The following is a 27,920-nucleotide window of genomic DNA, read 5'->3' on the forward strand; positions in this document are numbered from 1 at the left end:
GACCTTCAACCCAACACTGCCGGGTGACCTTGTCAAGAGGGGAAGAAACACCTGAGGAAAGAGGGTCCTACGACACTCAGGTGGCAATCAGATGCATCCACAAGCCAGGGATTGCCAGCAGCACCAGGAGCTGGAGGAGGCAAGGAAGGGTCTCCCCTCCCCTGTGGGTTTCAGGGCAGCATCGCCCTGCGGACACCTTGAATTCAGACCTCCAGCCTCCAGAGCTGTCAGAGGATACATTTCTGTTGTTTTAAGCCACCCAGTTCCTTGTACCTTATTAATATAGGATGGAAAGGAAAACGGAGGAATCTCAAAAATCTCTTGATTTAGAAACTGCACCAAATAAGAAAAATATATGGTTGTGCTCAAGGACATCTTCTCAGCGCGGCTACGCACGGGAAGGAACTGGGGGAAGAAAGCCAAGGCTCTGCCTCCCTCAGAGGAACCTTCCCTCCCCTGAGAAGTGAGACTAATCCAGGTCCTGAGCTGGGGAGGGAACGGAGGTGGAAGTCCTGCCTTCTCCATCCGGAGCCTCCGAGCGCCTCTCTGCCTCACATACTTCTGAAAGGTACTAGACAGGTGTTTCCATATCCGTGATCTCCTCTCATGATCACGACCATCTGGGTGACAGAGAAAGAGGGCAGGTGTTATCATCCCTATTTTACCCACAGGGAAACTGAGGCTCAGACTAGGTTGCAGGCTGCCCACAGACGAGAGGACCATTCCAAAAAGAACTTGAGTTGACAAAGCAAAAGGCTTTCAGAAGAGGTGAGATGGGAGTGAACCCTGCCTGGGGTTTGCGGGGAGAGGGGGACAAGCCAAACAAAAGCTCTAGACACCTTCCATGTCCAACCAAATCAAATCCGCTGGCCTTGACACGCAGCCCCTTTCCCTTTTTCTGAAGGTACAACAGTCACAAAACGTGGCTATCGACACAATCTGCCCATTTTCTGGCCAGCTTTTTATATTCAAGTATCTCTCAGGGGGGAAAAACAAAACAAAGCAAACTGCATGTGTTTTCTAGCTTGAAATATAAGGCGTGTGCGTGTGTGCTCCCCGTGTGCCCCCAAGTCTCTAGGCACCGCCGTGTTCCCACCCAGCCGTCACCCGCACCGGGGTGCACTCCCTGAGCTGGACTCCAGGGTTCCAGAGGCTGGAGCTCCCACACACGGCGTCCAGCAACCTCTGTGCCTGAGTGAGCCCTCTCCGGAAGCAGCCCTTGAGAAGGCAGGAGAAGGCAGGGACCCAGTGGGATGCCAGGGCCCCTGGAAAGGACAGGAGGGAAAGGGTTAAGCTGGAAGGCCCTGGAGATAAGGCCCTGGGGTGGAGAGCTCGGACTCTGATCAGCTGCCTTTTCCAAATATTTTAATCTCTCCCCTCTGAAAAACACCCAGTCGGCTGGCCACCGAGAAAACTTGGATTTCTTCTTTCATGCCCCTTCAAACCTGCGGCCAAGATGCCAGGCGGACACGCACACACGCCAGGACCAGCCACTAAACCACTCCGGGAACGCGCAGCTGCGAAACGCCATTCCGCATTTTGTCAGCTTGAAAATATTAAACACCACTGAACAAAATTTAAGGTTTCTTTTTCGGACGTAAATGTCTACTTATTTCAAAATGAATTAGCGGTTCTCTGGGTTTCATAATGTTTAATTCATTAATGATAACTACAGCTCGAGAATTTGAAAGGAAATTGCTTCCAGGATAAAATTAAATGCGAAACTCTAAGCAGTGATTCATGGCTGTTCCTATCTAAATTACTAATCCGTGTGACAAACCTGGTTGGCAGCACACAAAAAAAGCAATACCATTTCCCCCACTGCCTTTATATACTTTGCTGAATTGTTTTCCAAACCGCCTAAACCCAAGTCCTAGATAATCCCCCGCTAGCAGCATCCCGCCCGGTGGTGGGATTCAGTGCTCAGAGTCCCTACTGCCTCGCACAGACTCCTGGTGGACTAATACTTCAGCGCCTCGGAAAAGAGTTTTCTCGACATTACAGTTTAGACATATAATCCAATGGATTTCCAAGGAAACTCATTTTAAATTAAAGGCAAATATCCCCATGATATCAGTCTGCATCTCCGTGAAGAAACCTGCATAAAACTCTAAAAATGGCAGTTTTCCTTTCGTTTGCAAGGAAGCCTAGCCAGCTGAGATCCAATTACATATTTCCCCGTTAGAACAACTGGGCACCCGAGTAACCATGTTATCCAAAAGATGAGAGAATATCACACTTCTGAAGTTTCATCAGACCCAGGTTATTGTGCCTCCAGAAATTTCTCTCAGGTCGGTTCCTGGGTTCACAGGCGAGGCTAGGGAGAAGCAGGCAAGGATATTCCTGACCGCACACCCCCCACCTCCAAAGGAACTCAGAGGACCAGGGTCCCCCAGGGCACCTCTCTGGGAACTGCGACCGGACTGCCCCACACCAGGTCCCCGTCTCCAAGCGGTGTCCCACACCAACCACCCCGGGTGCTGCTCCGAAATGGCAGGTCATATCCCCACCAGCCCTCGGGGGCGCTACTCCATGCCAGGGACTTACATATGGTGACTCCTTTATCCTTGGGACAACTTGGAGAGGGTGTCCTCCTTGTCCCCATATGGCAGAGCAAGAGATGGTAGCAAAGAGGTTCAAAAAGGTTGCCCAGTAACAGAGCAAGTGACTGGCAGAGCCAGGATTCACATCCACACTTCCTGCCCAGCCACCTACATGCAGAATCAGCAGATCGAGCCCCACCACCGCTCAGAATATTCTACTCACTCCTTACTACCAAGAGAGCAGGGCTCCCATGGCCGCCAGGCTCTATGGGTCCTTCGGTGATTCGGTTAGATTCGCAGCCTCATCTGACAAACACACTCTTCTCTGTCTACCCCTATTCTGGTTGTTCTAACCTATGTGCACCTGCTCTTCCCCCCACCCCTCCCCTCCTCCTGGGACTCCAAGTCCCCCTTTGGGGTCTCTTCCCCCCAGAACTTTAAGCTCCTGGAGTGTCAAGTTCATTCCTCCAGTTGACCATCCACTACTGCCTAGGACACTGGGGGGGCCCCTTTCTCTCCCCCTGAGCGTGCGGCCTTCTCACAGCCACCACACCGACTTCTCTACGACCTGCCCTGTGTCCCCACCGCGGAGACGTCCTGTGACCTCTGGAACTAAGCAACGTGCTACAGCAGATCATCAATGACACTGAAAGAAGTAAAATGAAAACCAAACCAGAGACTCAGGGGCTTGTCCCCAAATGACCCAGTTCGATCCCTGAAGAGAGAAGACTAGGGATGGCGGGATTTACGTGAACTCCATAAAAGCTCTATCAGGGAGCATTTCTTTCCATCCAGCATGCAAATGTGGCCACCACAGGAAGGCAAGAACACCCGCTATCCGCTCGCTAGCGAGGGGCTTTAGGAAGCAAGCCTATTTGGGATTTACAATCAGCAAGAGATCATCTTCGGAACCAAACTCAAGAGTTAGCCATGCGCCACCAAACAGGGATGGCGAACTTAAGCCACAACTCAGCCGGGGTTTTGTTGTTGTTTCCGAGCAGCAGGAGGGGGAGCGAAGAGGCATATGAAGGCTGTTCTTTTTCGATTTTAAGGAGGGAGTGTACCCACTCCCTGCAGCTCTTCTGTCATCCCCACACGGGGTGAAGGGGTGGGTGGAAAGCAGGCTGACATCCATTCCTGACCATGAACTCGGCATCAGAGAAACCACAATACCATCAGCAATGCAGCCCGAAATGCAGAGATCATAGATCGGCGACACACAGAGTTGAAAATACAAAATAATGCTCCTAAACCCCATACAACGGTTGCAACTGTCCAGTGCACGCAAATTCTCTGAGGAACCCCGCAGCACTGTGGAAATACACAAACGCACATAAAAATACAACCCTACCGTTATGTAAAATTAACCTAAAACTAATATGCTCACTAAAGCAAACTATATATTAAATCCATTTCGCTCACCTTCTTAGGACTTAATGAGCCCCAGGGGGTGAGGGGTGTGATCTGAATGCCGGAGCCTCTTTCATGAAACCTTCCGAGGAGATTCACGGTAATGGGCGGAGCTGGGGTTTTCTGATCTCTCGCCTTTTCCCGTGTAGGCAGCACAGGCAATCGGAACACGCTGCTGACTACAGAGCTGGGCTCCCAGTGTAGCTGGAGGCTTAGGACCCTGTGTTTGGGGGTGCGGGGGGGGGGTTCCTCCCAAGGAAAGGCACTTTAAAAATATTTTCTTTTCCTCCCAGCTTATACAAGCTCCCCAAAGCAGCCACACCTGCCCAGTGTCAGCTCAGGGAGCCCGAGTTGGGGGGGATCTGGGCATTGGCCCGAATGACCACTGTTTGCTGAGCCCGCAGGGCTCTCCAGAAAAGCCATTTCAAGTCTCAAGGCCAGACACAGGCTTTACAAGTAACTTCAAAGTTGTCCACGAAATGAATGAAAAGCATATATCGGTATCATGCCCTGTAGTGACATGGGGGGAAGAGGAAGAGCAGGAAAGTGTGTAGGGAAGTTGGAAGTAGGTCTTAGGAAAGCAGCTGGGGTGGGGGTGGGGCGGGTGGGGGTGGGGGGGGTGGAGATCCATGATACAGGCGGCTTCCCACGAGACTTAGAGCCAGTTGATAAAGGGACTGCCCAGGTTTGAGTTCTCAAGGTTCCCACTTTATTTTTTTTTAATATTTTATTTATTTATTTGACACAGAGAGAGAGAGATCACAAGTAGAGAGAGTGGCGGGCAGAGAGAGAGGAGGAAGCAGGCTCCCTGCTGAACAGAGAGCCTGATGTGGGGCTCAATCTCAGGACCCTGAGACCATGACCTGAGCTGAAGGCAGAGGCTTAACCCACTGAGCCACCCAGGTGCCCAGTGTTTCCACTTTAGTGATTAAACAGAAGAACTAAAAGTAGTCACTGTTTATAAAAATATAGGTCTCTCATAAGCATTTGAAATTCTTAGAAAAGATTTTTTTTTAGAACATGCTAACACCTTGCAGGTGATCTTGTTTGTTCCATGAATATCTTCAGTTCTCCATTTCATTGTAAGTAGGACTAGCTAAAAGAAACCCTGTCTCCACCATTTCCCCCCACCCTTTCAATCACCACAAAATTCTAATTAGTGAAATCCACAGAAATGGGAAATCTCCATCTTCACATCTTAACTGCTAACGACACAACGATGACATAAAGACTAAATGAGAAGGTGTGTAAGCATCTGTGCTTTGAACAGGAAACCACGACAGTTGACACGGTGTCATCAGAATTCACTCTAAGCGTTTGTATTTTCTGGTAGAGACTTCTGCAAGGAGCTTGCTCACTCTGAATTTAATCCACAGTTTAAAAAAAAAAGAAGATGGGCAAGTCTATCAATCTAAGGCAACCTCACCTGTCTGGTCGTTATCTTTCCATTGCTCCTAAACCTTGCCCTGTCTGGGAAAAAAATCATTTGGAAATGTGGAAATAGAGTTATACTGGACCCACATGGGATTCTAATCCCCTGCTTTTAGGATTATAAAGAGGCTGGAGTGGGGGTGGGGCTCAGAGCTCAGCGGGGTGCCTTCCGGGGCCAAATGTCCCTGCAGCCAGGACAGGGCCTATGAGAGAACCAGCCTTTACAGACCACTGTCCGAGGATGGGATTTATTATTACAAATACACTTGTGGATGGCAGTTTAAAGATCTTCATGTCATACATTCCATCTGCTTGTGTCCCACACCACTTTTTTCTACTAAGTGACCTCATCTGCTGGGGCTTTCTTCCACCCAAGGTGGTTAAGTGTGCAGCGCTCCCTTTAACGTTCCCGGGGTCAGTCCCTCACCCCTTGGCTCTTCACAGCCCGTCTCCTTCCCCTGCAGAAAAGACTCCCCAGCCCCGCCATCTGCCCTGCTCCAGAGTCCAGCCAGGGTCCTGTCTCGGCCAACAGCAGCCCCAACCCCACTCCCTTTAAGTTTTGCTTTGGGATGTCACTGTTCCTTCTCTCCCTTTTTCCTTTTTTTTCAGGATGTGGAAAGAAGAGTTCCTTTAAGGTTAAGCAAGAAGGAAAAAGGACCAGAGTCCTATTCTCCTGCCAGCATGTGTGTAGACCTCACTGCTTCCGATCCAAGAAAAAGAAAAATGAAGCCAAAGTAAGGGGCCAGCCCCATCCAAGGCAGAACGATCCCGTCTGAACTGAGGGCCTCCCGGGCTTCGTGCCTTCATGCCTCCTGCCCTGGTTTCCGTGCTCAAGTCAGTCCTCCCGCCACCCCATCCCCAAGTCTTAGTGGAGCCCATCTGTCTGATAATGTAACAGCCTGTGGTCGTCGGCTTCACATTCCCTCCATCCGACCGGCCCACACCCCATCTGCACCTGCTTCCCTGCGCGGCCGGCAGACACTTGAGCCAAGCGATTAGCCACAACACCCTTACGGAGGTGACGGTGTTTCCCTTCCTAAGGCGCTCACATTTTAGCAAAGGATTCAGGGACATAAAACCCAAAAAGGAAAGGAACTAATTTATAATGAATCGTCTACGTACCAGCTTCAGACCCCAGACACATCATTGAATTTCTCTGGGCCTGCCTCTGGCTCCTGCCGCAGACGGCTGTTCTGATACTTCAGTAAGCTAGCATATGCATAATACTTAAAACAGCACCGGACACCTTGCAAGGGCTCCACCAGCATCCATTTTATTAACCTTCACCACGATCTTCTGAAATAAGTACTATTGGCTTCATCTTAAATGAGGACACAGAATGACTGGCTCAGGACCACAAGGCTGATGAATTAGCAGAGTAGGGATATAGCCCTCAGTATACCAAGTGACCACAATCCCTGCTGTTCTCAACCCACCACAAGGAATGAAGCTCTAACGGTAAAATCATGGACACACTGCGGGCCTGTGCAGTGCGATCCCACTGAAGGGGTCCTGTGGTATGCTGATGGTGGACTATCAGAAGGAAAGCACCGGGCAGCTGAGGTGAGCATGGGATGATTTGACCAGAGTCCTGACCAGAGTTGAACGCATGGTGTACACTGTCAAGGTTAATGCAAGGCCCACCTCTGAACCAGACCTTGGTCTACCCATTTGCCTCCTTTAGGCTCAGCTTGTCCCGATGATAAAATGGGGCATAAAATTTACTTGGGGAGCACCTGGGTGGCTCAGTCGTTACGTGTTTGCCTTCAGCTTGGTCATTATCCCAGGGTCCTGGGACCAAACCCTCCTTTGGGCTCCCTGCTCCGTGGGAAGCCTGCTTCTCCCTCTCCCACTCTCCCTGCTTGTGTTCCCTCTCTCGCTGGGTCTGTCTCTGTCAAACAAATAAATAAAATCTTTAAAATAAAATTTACTTGGGCATTGCAAGCTCCTGACCCCTGGAGGTGTTCGTGGCAGAAGAGAAAACCTCCTGTGAGGGAAACTGCAGAAAGGAAGGAAGTCCTACGGTAAGGAGGCCAGCAAACCTGGGAATGGAAGTTACTTCCAACGTAAGAAATCGAGGCTTCACTGAACAACAGGCTAGAGATGAACAATGCTTATTTAAAAACAAACAAACAAACAAACAAACAAAAACAAAAAAAACCCTGCTGGAGCCAAAGATATTACTAATGACTTTGATAATATCTGGTTAAAAATTCTTCATGAAGTCTGGGCGGTTTAATTTTTTAATCTCCAAAATATTCCTGAAAACTCACCTATTTCCATTATAGGTTACAAATCCGTTATTAGGCCTCTTTCCTTTCTGGCTTGTTCTACATTTGAAAAGCATTGACTATTCCACTGAAGCGGACTTCCCTCAAAATAACCTCATTATTCTAGACTTGCACAATTATGTCACGGATATAATTACCACCATCATGATTCCAGGGCTATTTGTTGCGCCATAATTTCCAGATGAATTTCTGGTGTAGAAATAAAATAGCCACAATAAAATAATTAATTACAACTCCATTATGACAACAGCACAGAATGACCGAAATTAAAACTCTGAAAGTTTTAGCATTTCGTTTTTAATATCATGTTCATCTTTGTAGCCAGCAAATAATTACTATAAAGGCGCCCACTGTTAGTACATTTTGTTTCTAATAGCACTGCTTTCTTGGTATTGGTACTTTTCCATAACTACTACTGCAAAGTTTTGAAAGACCGTGATATCATGACGGTCTGGTCTGAGTACCAATGTTACTACTAACCAGATTCAGGGTCTGTTTTTTGGTTTGGGTTTTGTTTTTTTTGTTTTTTTGTGTTTTTTTTTAGGATTTTATTTATTTACTTGAGGGGGAAAGAGAGAGAGCTCACAGAACAAGAAAGTACAAGCTAGGGGAGGGGCAGAGGGGAAAGCAGACTCTCCACTGAGCAGGGAGCCCGAAGCGGGACTAAATCCCAGGACCCCGGGATCATAACCTGGGCTGAAGGCAGATGCTTAACTTACTGAGCCACCCATGTGCCCCCAGATTTAAGGTTCGTATGTTCTTCTACCCCTCGGGAGCATAATCTGGCCCAAGCCACTAAACTTCTCTGGGTCTCAGTTTGTTCAACCATAAATATGGGGCTTAAAACAGCACCTACTCCTAAATTATTGTGATAATTAGGTGGGGTAACTTTTACAGAGCTTCACAAAATACTCTAGATTTAATTACAAAATACTCTAGATTTAGTTAGATTAAGTTAACAATTCTTTAACTTGTAAGTTCAGTTCAAAGATATTCAATATTTTAAATTTTACTCAAGGGGCGCCTGGTTGGCTCAGTAGGTGGAGTGTGTGACTCTCGATCTCAGGGCCATGAGCTTGAGCCCACGTTGGGCGTAGAGCCTACTTAAAAAATAATAATAATCAAATAAGATTTTACTCAAAATGTTGTCACCTCCATTTTCTTCTTTTTCTGCCAATGTACTAAAGTGATTATCCAATAGTCAGTAAGCACCATCAGCCCACCTGACACATTCTCTGAAGGACTAAGGTTCCCTTCTACAACCCGAAGAAAACAGACTCATTTTCTGAGACAATGGAATTGGCTGGAGCAAAGCACAGGGCAGCAGATTGGAATTAATCAGCAGATTCGAATTAATCGGCGCTGATTATACTAGAGTTTTTGAGGCCCTTGGGGCAGAGGGTGCATCAGTAAACAAACTTCACAAAAGGAAAACAAAACCCACTTACCATCTTCAAAGTATTTTCCTAATCTATCTAAACGAGTAGTTTTATTCTGCATTATTTGTGACTATTCCTCACACCATACTAAGTGAATTCTGTCTGGTTAATTTAATTTTAGACCTATAAAAACTAATTTCAGGACTCTACTACTATTTTACCCACTTGGGGCTCCAAGTATATTTTGGTTCCTGAAAACCTACCCCCAACTTCTTACAGGAAACCCAAAGGCCAAACTACAGGGCGATTTGCCCCAATACTATTCCCTCTCCACTAGCTGCCCAGCGTATTAACTGACCAGAGAGAAGAATCAATCAAGACCGTCAATATGTCTTTGGAATAGCCAAATAAAAAGGACACCAGTGGCAGGAACCACCATACTTCCCTGGCCAATACAAGACTCAGCCACCAAGATGCAGTGCCCCCCACCCCCGCCGACCCGAAGAAAACTTCCTGATGATACAGCCCTGAACCCACCAGTAGCACAAAGATACCACATCCAAGAGAGTGTGGGGGATATAAAAAAGTGTGAGATCAGTACAGTCTTTAAGGAGACGAAGAGCCAGTTAGAGATAGAAGATAACCGGTCATGACAACATTTACTGGTGAAAACGAATAAATAAGCCAGGTCCCTGGTAGGGTAGGCACAGCCCTCACGCAAGCCCCATCCGGCATCACTCAGCAGCCGGCCCCACCCCCGGAGGCCCTGCTCTAGGTCTGCAAGATGGAGGAGACAGTGAAGGTCCCTTTCTCCTGCAATCATCGGGGATTCGGAGATGGGCCTTGGGCAGGGTACCAAAGAAAGAGTTAGGATCTGAATTGGGGTGGAGGGAGGAAAAAAAAGGCAAGCATCCTCAAGGAGACCACAGGAGGAAGGCAGGCCAGCCGGAGCACGCCCAGGGGCTGGTGAGTTAGAAACACACGGCCAGTTTGGGTGAGTGGAGCATCATCCCACCGGACTCCCAATACGCCAGGCAGGGCCCCTTACAAGACCCTCTCCATGCACGGTCTACAAAATATCTCAAATGTCTTAAATCACGGAGAAATCAGAATCAATCTGGGAAGAACAACTACAATTTAGCTCCACTAGAACCTAAAGTCACATATTACCTTTTAGTTTTCAATACATGTAAGTGTCCTCTGCTCCGGGAAACAACCGTGTTTTCCTGTTCCTTCCTCCGTTTCCATCTCTGCCCTTTCGCGGACAGCTCTCAGAGCCTCTCTCTCCCCCACTTGGCAACACAGTTCAACCTCAGACTCACAATGGCCACTTGGATGTCGATTGGTCGCAAAGGCGCAGCTCTGTCCTCTTCCAAACGCCATTTTAAAAGAGAACTCTTGATTTCTCCAAATTTGGCCTTTTGCACATCATTTTGTCTTTGTTACTGTTATTCACCTGTAACCCACACTTGAAAACCTGTTTCTCTCCCACCTCTCATTCAACTGATCTCCAAAACTCCACTAAGTTTGTCCCTGAAATGTCTCTTGCATTCATGCATCTTTTCTCTCCTGTGGCCCGCCTCCTGGGGTGCAGGTCTTCTCTGGACCCCAACTGGTCTCCCCACCTTTGTCCTTCCCCATCCACACTGACTGCTGCCAGATTAAGCTCCCCAAAGCACAGCTTCATACCCACCTGCTCCCAACCCCCAAAACCATCATGACTTCCTGCAAATAAATCCCAAAGGCCCCCTTCCCACTAGCTAGTCTAATCCTTTTCCCCCCAGTCCAGCTCGCATAAGCCACAGTCATAAAGCACTGTAGTCATCAAGCACTATTTGGTGTTCAGAAGAAAGATTCCCCCCTCCCCTACCACCTTGCTGCTCTGCTGGAATGCCACTCCACTGCCCACGTGGCCAGATTACTCCCTACACTTTAGGAGCATCGCCAAATGCTACTTCTTGCATGAAGCCTTTTTAAATCCTTTAGCAGGAAGTAATCTCTCCCCTTCACACTCTAGTACCACTCATTTCATCCACTACCACCTGGCTTGCGGTTCCTGGTGTGCCTGTGTCCTTACTCCTACCGAGGGGACCTCCTCAAGGAGCATCCCTGTAGGAAAACAATCAAACCAACATGCTAGATTAGTACTTAGGAGGAACCATGGCGCCAAGAGTTATGGAAGACACAAGAGCATCCGTTGACAGCAAATTGGGAAATTATGCTCCAACAATGCAAAAATAAAGCGATAATATCTGTAACTCTTTTTAACCACCATATACAGATGTTCGCTGAACTCATGAAAATACAGAACATCTTGGAGAAAAGGAGTCTCCTGGACAGAATGAGGAATGTGAGGCAGCACACGGATATATCTCACAGCCTCAACTCCAGAGCCATGTGGAGCTGAGTTCTAATCCAAGTTCTGGCACTCACGTACTTTGTGACCTTGGCATGTCATGTAGCCTCAAGTTCTTGTAAAGAAGCAAATTAAAATAGAGATAAAAAGTACCTTCCCCTTCAGGCTGTAGTGAGAATAAGGCACACACAATGCAAAACACTTAGAGCCTGGCATATAACTAGTCCTATCCGGGTTAGCTGGTCTTATTATGGTGCAAATGTTCTATATGGGGGAAGAAAACCCCACAAGAATCACAGACTTAGTAGTAGTTAAGATGTCTGGCAGGATTTTTACTACAAAGGAAGACTTCACCATCTTAGAATTGTCAGTCCACATCTGCTCTCTTCCTGACAGGGAGTCTCTGGCTGATTTGACAGGTGGGGTGAAATTCACCGGGGGCAGAGAGCGGGGGCAGAGGGGGGGGGCGGGGGCAGGGGGCTCTCTGTACCATGGAGTGAATGTTGTGCAAACAAGGCAGGCACCCGGCCACTGAACCAGCCACAACGCCTTCGGCCGTCAAGGGGCTCCCGCACAAACAGCCATTGTCACCGGCAAACAACCCAGCCGCTGTCACCCAGATGGGGGCCAAATGAAACCATGGGACTTATGCATTTTGGTCCGTGGCTCTGTGTCGAGACAACCACAGATACGATTAATTGCTGCACAAGAAATCCAGAACCAGGCCCTGAATCTTGCCCGATAAGCAATCTTTTGGGGTCAGATTTTTAAAGGACACAAATCCACAGCATCCGGCTGGACTATGCAAATTTGAGTCTGCTTCAAGGCCCAGCACATCACACGGCGACTCATTAATTAATGGTGTGGGGAACAGCTGTGACTGCAGGGTACCCACATCTGTCATCCCCCTCCCCAAAAAATGTGAAAATGCATTATACAAAAATTGCCACAAATAAACGACCTGAACCCAGACCACAGGCCCGCAGTCCCACATGGTGAAGTGAAACCTGCCAGGACGTTGGAGGGTTTATCACTTTCTACTAAAATTATTTATAGCTCAAAATTGTTCGTTCTTCACATGTCAGAATTACCAGAGTAGTGGGATCCAAACTCACATTTCTCCTCGTCTTAGTTTCTGACAAAAATCTCGAAGTTAACAGAATTATAGCACTGAGGCTGATGCCTTACAAGAACCAACAAAAATACCGTCCCTTTCTCCGTGGCTGGAAGGTCTGTCTTTACTGACGACCTGGAATCCTGGCATGGCTGCTTCACCGAGGGGTCTCCATCCAAATGTCAGGGAAGGTGAGGCAGCGGACACTGACTATCAGAATAAATACCCCCAAATCTCAGCAGCCTAACGCCGCACATGGTTTAACCCCTTCTTCACGCTGCATTCCACTTCCGCTCAGGGAGGGAGGTTCTGCTCCACACGTCATTCAGGTTTCTCCCACCCTGTGGCTTCTCCCACCCTGTGGCTCCATCACGGCCCCGGCCTTCGCAGTTCTCCCCCACCCTACTCCCCCTGCATCTGGCCAGCAGACCAGAAAGAGAGCAAATGTGGAAAAGGCCCTCCCCCTTTAGCTGCCTCTCATTTCCACACACACCCCATGGGTGAGAATCAGTCACATGCCTCTGCCCCCCCGCCCCATGTGGAAAGTAGTCTAGTACAGTGGTTGTCAACACTGTGGAGGCAACTGTGACTCCCAGGAGACTGGCAATGTCTGGAAACATCTCTGTCCTAATGAGGCAACTGGCACTGAGTGCGTAGGGTCCAAGGGTGCTACTGAACACCCTGAGGGGCACAGGTCAGTCTCCCTGCAACAAAGACCCATCCAGTCTCAAACGTCAACAATGCTGAGGTTGTGGAAGCATCCAGCCACTCCCCACCACCACAGGACATGTCAATGCTCAGGTCTACCGCCATCTGTCACCAGACACTCTCATCAATCCCAAGGAATCCACATTTCAAGCTTGTTCATTCATCCGCTTGTTTGTTCCTCCGTCCATTCATCTGAACTCCTGAACAAGACAAGGTCCCTGCAGTCAGAGAATTCTCCAGTGGAGCAGGGAGGCAACCAGAGGTAAATACGATTAAAAAAAGAACAAATGGAAGGAACACTAATTCTTCCTCAGAGGGTTGGAGGAGAATCCATGAAGCAGATAGAATGGGAAAGAAGTCTTGAAGGAAGCAGATACTTACAGCTTTCCATAGAGACGAGGCATTTTTGTGAGAAGGGGAAGGCACTCAGGAAGAGGGAACTCCACGAACAAAGCAAGGGCAAGATGAAAAGACAGGACTTATCCCCGTTTCGGTGTGGGGCAGAACAGTGACAAGGGGAGGAGGGCTCGCCCACCAACGGCCATTGTAAGAAATGCTTTTTTGTTTGAACAATATTTTTTAGTAGAGTATTCATGAAAGTCTTAAGCTCCCAGCTACGCACACTGGCTTTCAGTCAAGTAGCCCTTCAAGAAACAATTCCCACCACCTAACTGCATAGAAACATGTCAGCACAGGGCAGAGCTCCGAGAATAGTCAGAAATCGCACTGCAAATTTCCCAGCAGAACTCATCACCGACTCCTCCAAACCACACAGCCCCAAAGCCACGATGAGACTGATTCAGGGAGATGCGGACCCGAATCATCCATCTTTGTTCGCAGGGACAGAAGCGTGCAGGAGTCAGATCGCTTCCTGAGTTATACCACACTGAACCCATTTTTTAAAAAGGGCTTAACTGCTTTTTTCAATCCCGCATCCCAGCCGTGGATGTGGCTCCCAGGCTGGGGGTTAAGAGCAGACCCCACAGGCTCCGTATCCCAGCTCTGGCATAAACTCGCCGCGTGACCTTGGGCAAGTCCCCAAACTTTCCAGGATCCTCCGCCTCTCAGATAACATGCTTAAAGCAGTTAGCACTGAGCCTGAAGCCTGTAATACATGTTATCTGCTATCTCTGTACTAGAGTTATTCCCCCCCAAGCCCCCCCCCCCAGAAATGCACTGTGGAATCCAACAGTTTGGGAAGAAAAACAACAGATAAAGTTCCATGTCATTTTGTAAACCATGCATTATTAATAACAATGTCAATTTGCTTCAGGCAAGATGCTTTTAATTACGAAGTCAATACCACCATGTAAACACCAATTTTTCTTCATTTTGAAGCTAAAATTGAGCCTAAAAAATACCACACTCCTACATAATTATTTACCCCTTATTCACTTAACTCACTTTTCTTCCCTCCAACTGTTGTCTCTCTCTCTCTCCTTTTCTCATTTTCGCTGTGATCAGCTCTGGGAAAACAAAGTGTATTTAGCTGTTAAGTACTATAGATTATATCGAACGACACCAGTCACCTAGCACTAAAAAGCCTCATAAAAGGAAGAAATTTGTTTCTTTACAAGTCAGAATCTCGGAGGAGTTAAGCTGAGGGAGGTAAGCTCCAGAACACAGACGAGCGTCACCCGGAGCCGAGCGGCCTAGACTCACAGGGAGCACCCCACTCCTGGGGGGTCCTAGGTGAACACAGGCGAAGCCCCAGTCACCTTTACTCACAGGCGCCATAGAGTCAAATGGCACTGCCCTTTGCGGTAAGGCAAGGACAAGGAACAAAATGAAAGCCAAGGCGACCAGATGACGGAGGCTGAATTCCATTTACACTTCAAAATTGATTATCACTGCCCTCCTAATTTACAAGGAATTCTAAGTTGTCTGGACAGCATCTCTTTTTCAATTTCCATTCCAGACTGGCCTTGATTCCCGAGAATGTTATTTTAAGGAGCACATTACAAAGAAGCTTTGGCACCTCCAATGAACAGGTTCCACAAATAAGACCCAATAAATCTGGGATAAAACTTCACATATTCTTTTTAACCTCTAGGTGAAGACATGTTTTCTTGCAAATCAAAGAACTTCTTGTTGGGAAGAATGAGGGCCCTAAGATGCAATTCTCAAGCACCGTGTTTATTACTGTAACATAAACTCAAGGTGTGTGAACGATTAATTTTGGATAGCTCTGACTCTGCTGTTGGCGCTGTATTGCTCAGTGGGTTAAAGCCTCTGCCTTTAGCTCAGGTCATGATCCCAGGTTCCTGGGATTGAGCCCCTCATCAGGCTCTCTGCTCAGCAGGGAGCCTGCTTCCCTTCCTCTCTCTCTGCCTGCCTCTCTGCCTGCTTGTGATCTCTGTCTGTAAAATGAATAAAATCTTCAAAATAAAATAAAATAAAATGCATTCTGCTTGCCTGTAAGTTTCCCCTTCCATAGACAAACCATTTACCTTTTTCTCAGGTGAAGCAACAGGCCCTGAAGAAATCTGGCTTATCAGGAACCAAAATGAGTATTTCTCAGAGCCATGGTGCTTACCCAGGAATCTGAGTTGAAAGAGTGACGTAAATGTCTAGCAATTGCCCTCAGGTGCTCTGTGCCAGGGGTCTACAACTAGCAAACTAATTACTGTTTTGGTAATTTGCTGCAGGTCCTAACATCCCCGGATAAATAGTTACACTTCCCAAGAAGAAACAGAACACAAAGGGTTATCACTGGAGGCATCGGCTAAAGATCAGAAAAATCTGTGGCTAATCCAAGGGCCTTATCAGTTGCCATCAACCCCCTGTGTTAGTAATGGAGATTCAGAAAGAGAGAATGCAGACAAATTGGCCCCCAGGCTTCCAGATACCCCACTCCGGAGGCAGGAGCTAGGCCTCCTCCTCTTCCCAACCCACACTTGGAATGATCAGACTCATCAGGAAATCGCTCCCTTAACTCGAGGAAAACACAGGGCAGCGGGTGCACAGGCACTCGATCACACTACAGTTCTGTGCACAACATGCGCACGTTCCAGAAGCATCCGAGCGTCAAACAAAAGACAAGGCAACTCATCGGCCGGTGTCACGTGGTTCCAACAAGAAGAAGAACAACAAACAGTCGAGAGAAGCGACAGCTCATACACTTCAGGTCGCAGCACAAGGGACCCAGAGAGGATAGAAGGTTGTGCATTTTCAAGGAACCCATCCGAGAGCCCAGAATGAAATCCTGTAAGGATCAGCAACCTGGTCCTGCACTGGAACCCAGCTCTCAAGGTCATTTCCCAAGATTAAACTGCACCCTTCCTTCAACAAATATTTATTAAATAGCCACTGTGTACCAAGCCCTGTGCAAAAAACCCTTCCAGGCACAACAAATATTACAACTTAAAGAGCATTTTTAAAAGATCCCGTTAACTTTATAGCTCTATCATATAGGCTAGTTGCCTTTCTTGCCTGTACTAAAGAGATCTCTTCTTTAATAAAAATAACAGCAATAATAATAAAGATCCTATTCCAAAAAGCACATTCAGAAAGAAAAGGACTGACAAAGCCAACTGCCTCCTGCAGGCTTGTCCAGGCCAGCTCTCTGCTGCCTCTCTTCTGAGGACGGCTGCCTCTCCAACCGTGGGAAATGTCCACAAAGCCTGCTTCAGGGAGAACAAAAAAACAGACAACAAGAACAGGACCCCTCGGTAGGGTAACCAAGTAATGCTGGGCTTCCTGGGGCCTTTCTGGTTTTGAAAACAGAAAGTCCCTCACCCGGGGTATCCTCTTAGTCCTGGAAAAGCTGAATCAGTGGGTCATCCTACCTCCCAAGAAACCAGACCCTGGAAACCAGACCCTTCCTTGCCTGGCCCGGGAGGGCTGAGGTCACCGGAGAAAGGACGCTGGTGCTCTTCAAGGAAGGCCGACTGCCTGTGAGCTGTCCCAGAGCCGCTCTGCTTCTCCAGCCTCCTCCTGAGAAGGCCGATCATCCTAAACTCCACGCCATATAGGCAAAGCTCTACAAAGACTCTCCAATGATAAGACTCCAATGCCATGACATACGAAGCAAATCCTCATAAAAATGCCAGAGGCCGTAGGTATTTGGATGTGGTTATCTTCGTGGCTAGTTCTAGAGCTTCTGCAGCGTAAAGCACAACTGTTCATCCCGAGATTTCCAGATTTCAACACAACTGGTGGATGGCAGATGCCAAGTAAGAGGGACATTAATAACAGCCGCCATTAATGTAGCATTTAGGATGCACAGTCCAACATGCTAAGCACCTTATGCAAATGAACTAACTTACTCTCGAATAGCTCAGTAAGGTTGACTGTCCCCCATTTTCCAGACAGAGACCAAAGCTCAGTCAGACCTTATTTACTCAAGATCATTAAGGGCACAGCCAACACCTGAACCCAAACCCATCTTGCTTCAAATATGCCATGTTTTTGGGACGCCTGGGTGGCTCAGTTGGTTAAGCCGCTGCCTTCAGCTCAGGTCATGATCCCAGGGTCCTGGGATCAAGTCCCACATCGGGCTCCTTGCTAGGCAGGGAGCCTGCTTCTCTCGCTGCCTCTGCCTGCCACTCTGTCTGCTTGTATGTACTCTCTCTCTCTCTGACAAATAAATAATATCTTAAAAAAAAAATATGCCATGTTTTTAATCACTCAACTGACTTAGGATCAGGTAAAATGGGTATGTATGGTAATGGTCAAGAATTGAGGGGGTTGAGTATCAGAAACATTTCTTTTATTCTGTCCCCTTTTAGCTTCGCCACTGAAAAAAAAAAAAACCCGCAAATTAATTACAAGTTAAGTTTGTACATTAAGCTAAGGCAAGGGTTTTACTTAGAACTGTGCAGAATTGTGCCTAGCAAATGGCAGGAACTTATTTGAATAAATTTAATAATTTAATACAATTTTATACCTAATACAGGGTTTACGCCATTGATTCTCAGTGTTTCAAATGCTCTTTTACCCATCACCAGAAGTGGACAGATGGGTTCTGTTTCTCAGTAGTTAGGTTTCTCAATCGTCAATGTGATGGAGTAGGACCGAATGGACAAGTGCTTGCCTCACGTAAAGAAGGCTCTTTACCTGTACGGTTGAATAAGCCATCACTCACTCACTCACAATGGCCGTTGATCCTTACGTCACGTGCAGCAAAGGGGCAAATTCTCCAAAAGAGGTACGGAGATCTATCCACATTCTCGCCAACCACTTTCAACCTCGTATCAACCTGCAAGGAAGCAATTTACAGACCTACCCCAGAGCAATACAACTGGAAAAGAAGATCACACCAAATACTTTGTTTTTTGAGACACTGATCTCAACTCCATTCATTAGCCTCTCAAACTGAGAACATTATTTTGATGTTAATGTATCCGTGGCCATTTTCTCCAAGCAGCTAAACACATTTCCTCTTTCATAATAACACTATCTGTAATGATCAAGCATTCCAAGGGTTAGAGTTTCCATCATGTGAACGAGTATTCCAAAATCAAAAGAGGAAGAGCAAACCAGATGTTTATCCCAAAGGCACTTATGGCTACAAGCTAATTACGAAGGGAGACATGGCAGCCAATTGGACAACAGTTGCCCACTATGGTCAAATCCAAACAACATGGTCTGCTTCTTGAGACTGTGGGGTAGCCTGGAGATGATGGGATGTAAGTTTTCTATGTCCCCCAAGAAGATGTTTTTGTGTGTACTCTTGTGCTGGAAGAAGCGGACAAACAGAAGCTGAGAAACAGAGCACCAATAACAATTCCTTTTGTTAGAGTGACAACCCTCAATGAGAACATTCACTTCCCAACCGCTGAAATGCACATGAAGCCTGACAACTCTAATTTGATTCAATACTTAACCATTATTAATGCAAGTAGGGGAAGCTCTTAAAAATAAGTTTCCCTCGGGGTCAGCTGGGCTTCCAGTTCTTGGCTTCAGTTCAGGACATGGTCTCGGGGTCCTGGGATTGTGCCCTGTGTTGGGCTCTGCGCTCAGCGGGGAGTCTGCTTCTCCCTCTCTCTCTGCTCCTCCCCCACCTCCACTCACACTCGTGCTCTCTGCTCTCTAACAAATAAAGAAAGTCAATCAGGAAAAAAAAAAGTTTCTGTCTTCTTAACTTCCTTTAAGTCTAAGGCCAAAAGGATCTATAATTCCTTTATCACAGTGGGTCAAAATCATTTCTGGGCTGTCAAAGATTCATCAATGATTGAGTATGTATTGAGCCCTTATGTTGCACTAACATGGTGGGGAATAATAAATAGGTTCAAACCTCATCCAGTATTCATCTCTAAGGAGCTTGCAAGAGAAATGAGATGTTGCTGGTTTCAGTCCCTACATCCACTAGCTCCAAGGCCCTCTTGGAGGAAACTCTACCCCTCACCCTCTCCCCCAGCTAAGCAGTGACTGGAAAAATCCCATTCACATCCTGGGATATCTTTTCAGTACATCGCCCTTCATCTGAACTAGCTCGAGTGAGTTTCTATTCTTTGGGATTAAAAAGAAAGAAAAAGACTAGGGTGCCTGGGTGGCTCAGTCAGTTAAGCACCTCCCCTCCAGTCATGAGCCTAGGCTCCCTGCTCAGCGAGGAGTCTGCTTCTCCTTCTGCACTTCCCCTCTACTTGTGCTCTCTCTCTCTGGCTCTCTCTTCTCTCAAATTTAAAAAGAAAAAGACCCATCCATTTTAGGTGATAATACAAGACCATCTACGATAAGTGTCCTTTGTAGAATGAATGAACGTTAAATGAAATGAGGGATGAATGCGATTTTGCCAAGGAACTTTGCAGGAGTGAAGCATTGCTATGGGCCAAAGTGACAGAGTTAAATGTTGTAGAAGAGTTAAGAGCCAAATCACACCTTGAGTGACATAGTATAGGGAAAGGACATTGCAGGCCACAGAATATTCCAGAATTTTAAACAGGCTATGCAAAACATTTCAGGGACTAGTGGGTTCACCATCCCAGCTACTCTTAAACTCAGACAGAGCAAAAGTTAGGGATGGACCTTAAGTCTTGAGTCTAGGTGGGGAAAGCCTTAAAGGGAAGAGTAAAATACATGAACCTCATCCCCAAAAGACAGAAGCCACCGAAAAGTATTAAGCAAGGGAATGAACACCTAAAATGGCCTACTGTCCTAAGGGTACCAGCATTTTCTCATATGGATTGGGGTGGGAAAGCCAGGAGGTAAGGGTACCCGCTCCTAGAGTCCCGAGAGAAATAAAGTCGTCCGCTGGGAGACGAGAGTGAGGACAGAAATGAAGGGAGGCAGGGAACTGTCACTGAGGAGCGACGGTCCGTCTGTTCATCAGCAGAAGCCCAACATTCATGAGAACGCTCCCTATTTCCACGGTATCTGTCAAAGCTTTTGCCAAAATCTCATCAGTGACCAGAGAACGTCAGTGAGGAGTGTACTAAGTGTGTGCTTATCTGGATTTATAAACAGACAGCGAGGCAGGAAAGTTACATTTCCTTGGGAGGTAGGCCGGAGGGCCGAGAAAGCAAGCACGGGCACAGAACATGGCGCCCCAAGACCCCACTTCAACAGGTCTCTGCCCCTCCCCGCCGCATTTGATCAACGCCACCCCTGCGTGAAGTCTGGTAGCCCAGGGAGCCTGTGTGACCTCAGAGTAAGTTTTAACCTGCAGGATGTGTGCAGTGAGCGGGAATGAACAAATCCAGCGGCAGATAAGACACCACGCTCTATTCACAACCTCTGCTCCCCGTAGACCACAAGGAGCCCCCCTACACTTCTACAAAAAATGTTCTCCTGGCCTCAGCAGCCATAGAGGGTCTAGGCCAGAAAACCACAGGCTTCAAGGACCACCCAAAGGAGAAACAGTCACACACAAACTGCTTGCTGCTGGCCTCAAGTCCTCCAGTGACAGTAAGTCAACCAGAAACCAAAAATCCTTAAACATAAGAGTAATTTCGTTTATCTAAATGGTGATTTCAATCACGAAAGCAGACTCCTGGAGTCCAGGCAGCTCACAAAGCCAAAAAGCCAGCAGGGAAGGAGCAGGAAAACCCACGCCCTCCTCCCTTCCGGCTTTCTCGACATTTCCACGGCGCCCGGAGCCAGGCATCCCATTCACTCCACAAGTGTCCTCTACCTGGTCCGCGGACTAATTATGAAATTAACTAAGTGGTGGGCACTTAGAGGCCAAACAAAACACAGAAATGTGTTGCGGAGCTTCACAAATGTATTTCGAGACTAGTCCCTCAGGACTTCGTTCTCCCTCTTGTGGGGTCTGTGCTGGCCCTCAGCCCAACCCCACACACCCTGGTGGGTTCCTGGAGGTTGTGCACGGGCTATACTTGGTTCTCCCTTCAGGCTTCTCAGCCACTCATTTCCACTTTCCCTGCCTTTGGGTGCAACACTGTGTCACTCACGGGAAGCAAAGGGCAGCCTCTGCATTCTTAGGCTAACACTGATGTCCCCTAGTCACTGTGACTCAGGGGCCATTTCACCGTATCACCTGTCTAGGGAGAGCTTTTTATAAAAAATGACTTCAGCAAGCAAGGTGATCACTGAGCCAGAAGCAATACAAAATATTTTGTTAAATTCCACACATAATGCCAAAGGTATTTCTCAAATCCTAAAAACTCTAATACATGCATGCATTAATCAAAACATAAACAAAGATATTTTGAGGAACCAGCACTTCTGACAGCAAACTCTCTCTACAAGCCACCAATTACTTAACCCGCTGCCCCTTGTGCACCCAACTGTTTTGAGGGACAATGCAACAAGGCAGGCTTTTACCACCCTCTTTGTCAACATGGTTGCTGATGGGAGCATGAATGTCCCAGAACTCTCTAGGTGTTCTGCTGGCCCCATGACCAGAAAACGTCACTCATCCAAAGTGCTTTTTCTAAACCTCAGAGTAACAAGGGGGTAACTCAAGGCCACCCTATACAAATTCCTGCCCCCTCAAAGTCTTCTCTAGGGCCCTGCAATCTTTGCTGTGTGAGGCGACCCCCTATGTGACTCTAGGCCCACCGCCACTCCTTTCCTACCCTGGCTGTCCCAAACAAACTCAAAAAGTCTTAGACAAGAGGCAGATGGAGAGGGAGAGAAAGTCCGTAAGTAACAGCTCTCTGTTACATAATGCTAAGCACAGAACCTCCTAGAACTAGCCCTACAACCATTTCCTGGCCTATCACGTCAGAATAAACAACTACTCAAAACAGGCAACAAGAGAGAACATTATGGTTTTTTAAAATTTGATGGTCAGTGTACAGTCGTATCAGTAAATATAATACCAACACATCAGTAAATACCATGTGGGGGTAGAACCAGATTCTTTAAGATATTTTTCATTCATTCTTTCAACTGATACTCTTATAACACCCAATGTCTACAAAGTTTGAGCTAGCCCCACAGAAAGACACTTTGTAACCTCATCTGGGCCACAGCACCTGTGGAAGTCATTGGTGATCACTCCCCGCTACCCCTTTTTCAGATTTCGCCTTCTTCAAGACAAGAGATACTGAACTATGGTTTCAGTGGGGTTCTAGGACAAGTTCTGGCCAAAGCAATCTGAGTCACTTCTGCGCCCGATCGTGTCATTAATACAAGGAGATCCTCTAGCTTCCTTTCCAGGACTGCACATTCAAGATCACACCTGCCTCAGTTTGTGTCTTCAGGTGACGAGGACAAGCAGGGCCTACACCTGCTGACCACGCCAGACACACTGCACGGGAAAGAAAGAAACTGTGTTTAACCACAGAGATTTCAAGGTGATTTCTTCCTGCAGCGTAACCTAGCCTAACTTGCCAATATTATCGCTGTTTTAAAACAGAGAGAACCCTGCAAAAGTTCCTCTCCCCGTCTGTTTTCAAAATCAGGTAATACCAAAAAAGCAGAGTTTGTTTCAAACTTCAAGCCATTCTTTCAAATGTAGAGGGTGCAGACAGGACAGACAAGTTCAAGCAACTCTCAGGGAATAAGGAATGAAAGAGAATGACCTTTCAACAATGGTGAGATCTAAACATTCATGTGAAATTCAGCTCAAGAGTTTAAAGCCTATGAAAAAAAAAGGTCACCTTCTGACAACAGGTCCAGTCTATGAAGTAGTGATCTCCCCAATGAAAGAGGCATTCAATGGCCATAAGCTCCTCCCTCAGAAGTCCAATGCCACCCTTTGTTCCTCTTTCTTTAGCTTCCATCCAACTTAATTAAAATCAGGTCTTCCATAAGCTTCCTGAAGGTGGCTCCTCTTTAGGTCTCCAGACAGTCTCCCCAGCCGCCCCTCCCCTTGGCATTTTTCACAGAGACTATTATTTATCAGGTGCTCGATCAACATCTACTGAATTGAATTAGAGGGAACACTCTGTAGAAAAGCCTTGGGCACTGGAGGCAAAGGTTGGTCTAATAACCCTCTAGGGTTCCCCACCCCACAGCTAAACACACTACTGCAGACATCTGGGGCTGGGGAGTCTCCACCTCAAGAAAACAAAATCAGCATCAATATAACACTTTATTATGATTTATTACCACACAGCGCTTAAAACCACAGTACGCCGAACACTGCACTGTGGCTATCTTTGTTCTTGGACGTGCATTTACATGTGCAGGCAGCTGTTCTCCCTGGTGGAATTCTGTGTGTGAGGTATTTATTTTTTCTATTAAAAAAAAAAAAACCCACACCCTTTGTTTCTATTGCATTATTACACTCCTTATTATCCCATCACGTGGCTTCTCCTCTTGCAGGAACACAGCACACACCCTGCGTTATTGCTGACATAAAAATTACTTGTCAAAATCCCTCTATCCTGGCACCATTACGAACCTGATCTTCCCAAAGCGGTGGCCTTTGTTCCAGCTGGGACCAGATACCTCCCTTACTTTTCCTGGTGATTCCCAGATGCTCGGAGTACAAGGATACAAGCCAGTTGTCACTGACGTTTGCTGAAAGTCACCTTTCAAAACTACCCTAGAGGTGAATGACAAATCCTTCAAGTTTTTCCATTTTATTTTTCAAGGGATTTCCAGGGGAGGGCAAGGTGATGGGGGAATCTGCCACAGACAGTGCAGGTATTGCTGCAGCTCAGGAGAGCTTGGGCCCTCAGCAATGCCTTCTTCCTAGGAGATGAACCTTGAGGCCACCTCCATAACGACTCTTAATCTCTGCTTCTCGGGTAGGATGCGAGGACTCTGCCCTCTAGGAGACAATGCCAATGCCAAGGTGATCTGACGTGTCTGAAGGTTACATTTTCATTGAGCCCCATCAAGATAACCCCAGATTTCATTAGGTTGACACCAGAACAGAGCTATCCTTGGAAAGAAAGGAACAGGCCAGAGTCTTTGGAAAAGAACCAAACACCTAAAGATAAAACGCAGTCTGAGAGCCTAATGGTTCATGGCTATGTAAATGGAAACTTAACTAAAGCGCCCTTTCTCTGTTCTCTTTTCTGCTCTGCTCCCCCAACTGCCCTCCGTTCCACCTCCCAGGAACTTACTGCTGGCATGTCCCTCCTGATATTGCAAACACGATTACAATGAAGGCTTGCAGGAGAGACATTATTTCCTAAGAAGGTTACTACATTTGACCAATGCCCTAATTGAGCACTGGTCAAATTTACAATCCGCCTCACAATGATACCTTTTCAACAAGCGATATCCACGAACAGACTGAAGCCAAAATATATTACTACAGATAAGAAAGCAGGCATCTAATCCAAACCCCACGTTCAGATACAATTGCCCATGTACTGAATATATCAAAATTCCCATCCATGGAAACCCGGGGGAATTGATTCAACCCCAAAGGCACCCTGCCCTCAACGACTTCTTGCAAAGGAAGGTTTCAAGTCATTTGCAATTTCTTTCTCAGAACCAGGAGTTAGCAGCAGCCCCTCACGGCTCCACCACACAGCAAAGGAATGGTGTGATGCAGAAACCCCCCAGTCAGCCCCTTGCAAACACTGTTGGCCCCAATGACCCAGAGACACCCCGGCGGCTACCCAGACTGCTGGGGGTTACCTGAATCTGTCATCAAGTCCCTTTCACCCCCTTCTGCGTGATGACATCAAGTGGAAATGGTACGCGTTTGGGAGGCAAGAGGCAGACAAGCAGGAAGCACAATTGAGCCTGAGCTTTGTTCAGCCTGCAGTGAAAGACGCGCAGGAAGGGTTAGACTCGCGCAGCAAAGAAAGAAATTCAAGCACCCTCCCCGGCCGGCGGCGGCGAAGTGGGTGCGCTGGGCGGCGGAGGGAGGCGGCGGAGGTGTGGGGAGCCGGCCAGCCGCGGAGGGGGCGTAACGCTTCCTAATTGTCTCTATAGGATAAATACCCCCTCCCCCCACTCCGCTGCAGTCTCCCCCGCCCCCAAGTTCTCCTCCGGTGGCAGAGCTTCCACCAGCAACTGTGACCCCTCAAAAGAGAAAGAAACACGAGAAGGCGTAGAATAACATCTCGGGGCAAAAGACACACTAGCAAAATATACTAGTCAACCGGGTTCTCGGGGAATGCGGGGCGCCGGGTCACCCGCCCAGACAGACACACCGGCGCTGCATTCGGGAGCATCCTTTCCCTCGCCCCCGTCCGCCACCTCATCAAGTCCCTGTCACTGTTTTGCCGATTTCTCCACTCTTTCCAAAACCGCGCAGCGCTCCCCCCGCCCCACCCCCACCCTAAGCGGCGGATCTGGGACCGCCGCCTCGCGTGCAGCGTCCCACGCGTCCAGCCTGCTTTGTCCTGCCGCTGCCCTTCCAGGAGCAAGCGCCCCAGGCACGTGGGTCCGCACAAAAGACCCCCACCATCTGACCCGCCACGGCTCCCTCTCCTCCCGAGAGGGGTCCCGGGGCCGCGGAGTGGCGCGCGAGGGCAACTTCTGGGGGTGGGGACCTCGCTCGACAAGGGGCTTGCTAGGGGACCGTCCGGGGTGCGTGCGGGGTGGGGGCGCAGCCGGGGCGCGCGCGCACGTGCACCCTCCTGGGCGTGCGCGGCGCGGGCACGAGACGCGCTCCCTCGGACTGGAGCTCCAGGGGGCATCCGAGGACTCCGCGGAGCGGCCGACAGCGCTGTTCCCCCGCCCCAGCCGCCAGCCCAACTCCGCCAGCGCTCGGGCGAAACGCAACTCCAGGGACCCCCTCCCCGGCGCCCCGGGACCGCCCCGCTGTGCGCTGCGCTCCCTTCCCCGGGACCCCTGCGGCCCGCCACTCCCATCTGCTGCCCAAAAGAAGCCCCCCCCCCCAACACACCAGGGGGTGGCTCCCCTTCCCCGCTTCCCTGGCTCCGGGCGCGGCCGCGGTGGGGGCGAGGGCATCCATCCCTTCGCGCCCCTCTCGCCGCCCCCGACCCGGGAGGGGCAGAGCCGAGAAACAAACCGAAAGTCACCGACCTCTCTCTGCAGCGGGCTCCGGCGCTCCCTACGGCGGCGGCGGCGGCGGGAGCATCGCGGGGTGGTCCCGGCGCGCCCGCCACCCGCTCGGCCAGACGCGCGAGGCGGGCTGCGGGGCCGGCGCGGGAGGGGAGCGCGGCGTCCGCGCCTGCAGCCCGGGCTCCCGGCTCGGCCCTTCGGGAGGCGCCCCACCTGCCCGCTGCCCTCGGCGCTCCCGGTCGGACACGGCCGCCCGGCGCTGGGCTCCGAGCGGGAGCTTTTTGTGTCACCACCCAGACTCAGGCACCGAAGGGGGGGTGGGGGCGGGAGGCCGGGCTCCGCTCCCCGCGGCACCGCCCCTCCCCGGCGGCTCCACCTCCTCCAACCCCCACCCCCCCTCCACGGCGGCTGGTCCTGGACGTCCGTCTGTCAGTCCCGAGTCGCACCCCCGCCGCCCGAGTGAGGGGCTGCCCACCCTGGCCCGCGCGCTCCCTAGGCCGTGCCCCAAATGCCCAACCTGGGCCGGGACCTCGACGTTGTCTCGGCGCCGCGCGCGGTGGGGGGCCGGGGAAGGGGGACCTGAGCGGCGATCAGGTGTGAGACGAGGCCGCGTTCGGCAGGCGGGAGGTCAGGGGCTGAGGCGGGGGCCGAGGCCGGAGGGGACCGGCGTGCGGCTCCCCACAGGGGGACCGAGCCGGGGAGTTGATACCGTCGCGTTTCCAGAAACTGCCCTGGCATCCGCGTCGCCGCAGATACTGCTGGCTGCCGCTAAAAGTTCACGTAATCCAAGCAGGGATCGATCCTGCTTTTGTGGAAGGGAAGATACTTCCCGAGCAGCCCGAACGGATACCCCACCACCTGGCTCCCTGGGAGGGTGTGCAGGGGAGGAGGCGGGGGTTGAGAAGAACGAGGTGCAAATGCTGCGGGTTCCATGACAGGTGCAAACCACCGCGGCCCACCTTAATCTCCACCTTGAAACCGAACTTCTAACTTAGGGAACATGCTTAGCATGATTAGATCCTCCAAGAAAATATGACGACGGTCTCTGGCCTCTTGGGTTGACTGCAGAACTGGGTAATGGAGGAGAGGGGTGGCCGGTAGAGGATGGTGTGCATGCTCCTTGGTGCCCTTTCCAAGGATTTCTATGCAGAATGAAGATCTAAAAGTCTGTTGGATGACTCTGAGAAGGATAAGCCCGCCCACCTGCCTGAATGCCAGCACCAGGTTAACTGGATGGTTCCTCAGTTAAACAACAGAAAACACGCAGCCTTTTCCCCTAATTGTCCTAATTTCCCTTTTTCCTAATTGTCTCTATAGGATAAATACCCCCTCTCCCCACTCCACTGCAGTCTCCCCCGCCCCCAAGTTCTCCTCCGGTGGCAGAGCTTCCACCAGCAACTG

The 27,920-nt window shown here is 49.1% G+C and overlaps 1 protein-coding gene across 3 annotated transcripts in view; it reads right to left on the reverse strand.

Annotated features, from left to right (window-relative positions):
* RNF152 (ring finger protein 152) overlaps window positions 1-26,845 on the reverse strand; it is a 77,100-nt gene extending 50,255 nt beyond the window's left edge. For 2 of the 3 annotated variants that reach the window (XR_006602152.1, XM_045065685.1), the window contains exon 1: window positions 26,541-26,845. The gene's annotated coding sequence lies outside the window, so the exon portion shown is untranslated. Of the gene's footprint in view, window positions 1-25,181; window positions 25,306-26,540 lie in introns of all 3 variants that reach the window. The other variant, XM_045065686.1, reaches the window with a different exon arrangement.
* Window positions 26,846-27,920: the final 1,075 nt, after the last annotated feature.

The sequence above is a fragment of the Mustela putorius genome, unplaced genomic scaffold, assembly GCF_011764305.1.
Source record: "Mustela putorius furo isolate JIRA1106 unplaced genomic scaffold, ASM1176430v1.1 tig00003858_pilon_pilon_pilon, whole genome shotgun sequence".
Lineage (NCBI taxonomy): Eukaryota > Metazoa > Chordata > Mammalia > Carnivora > Mustelidae > Mustela > Mustela putorius.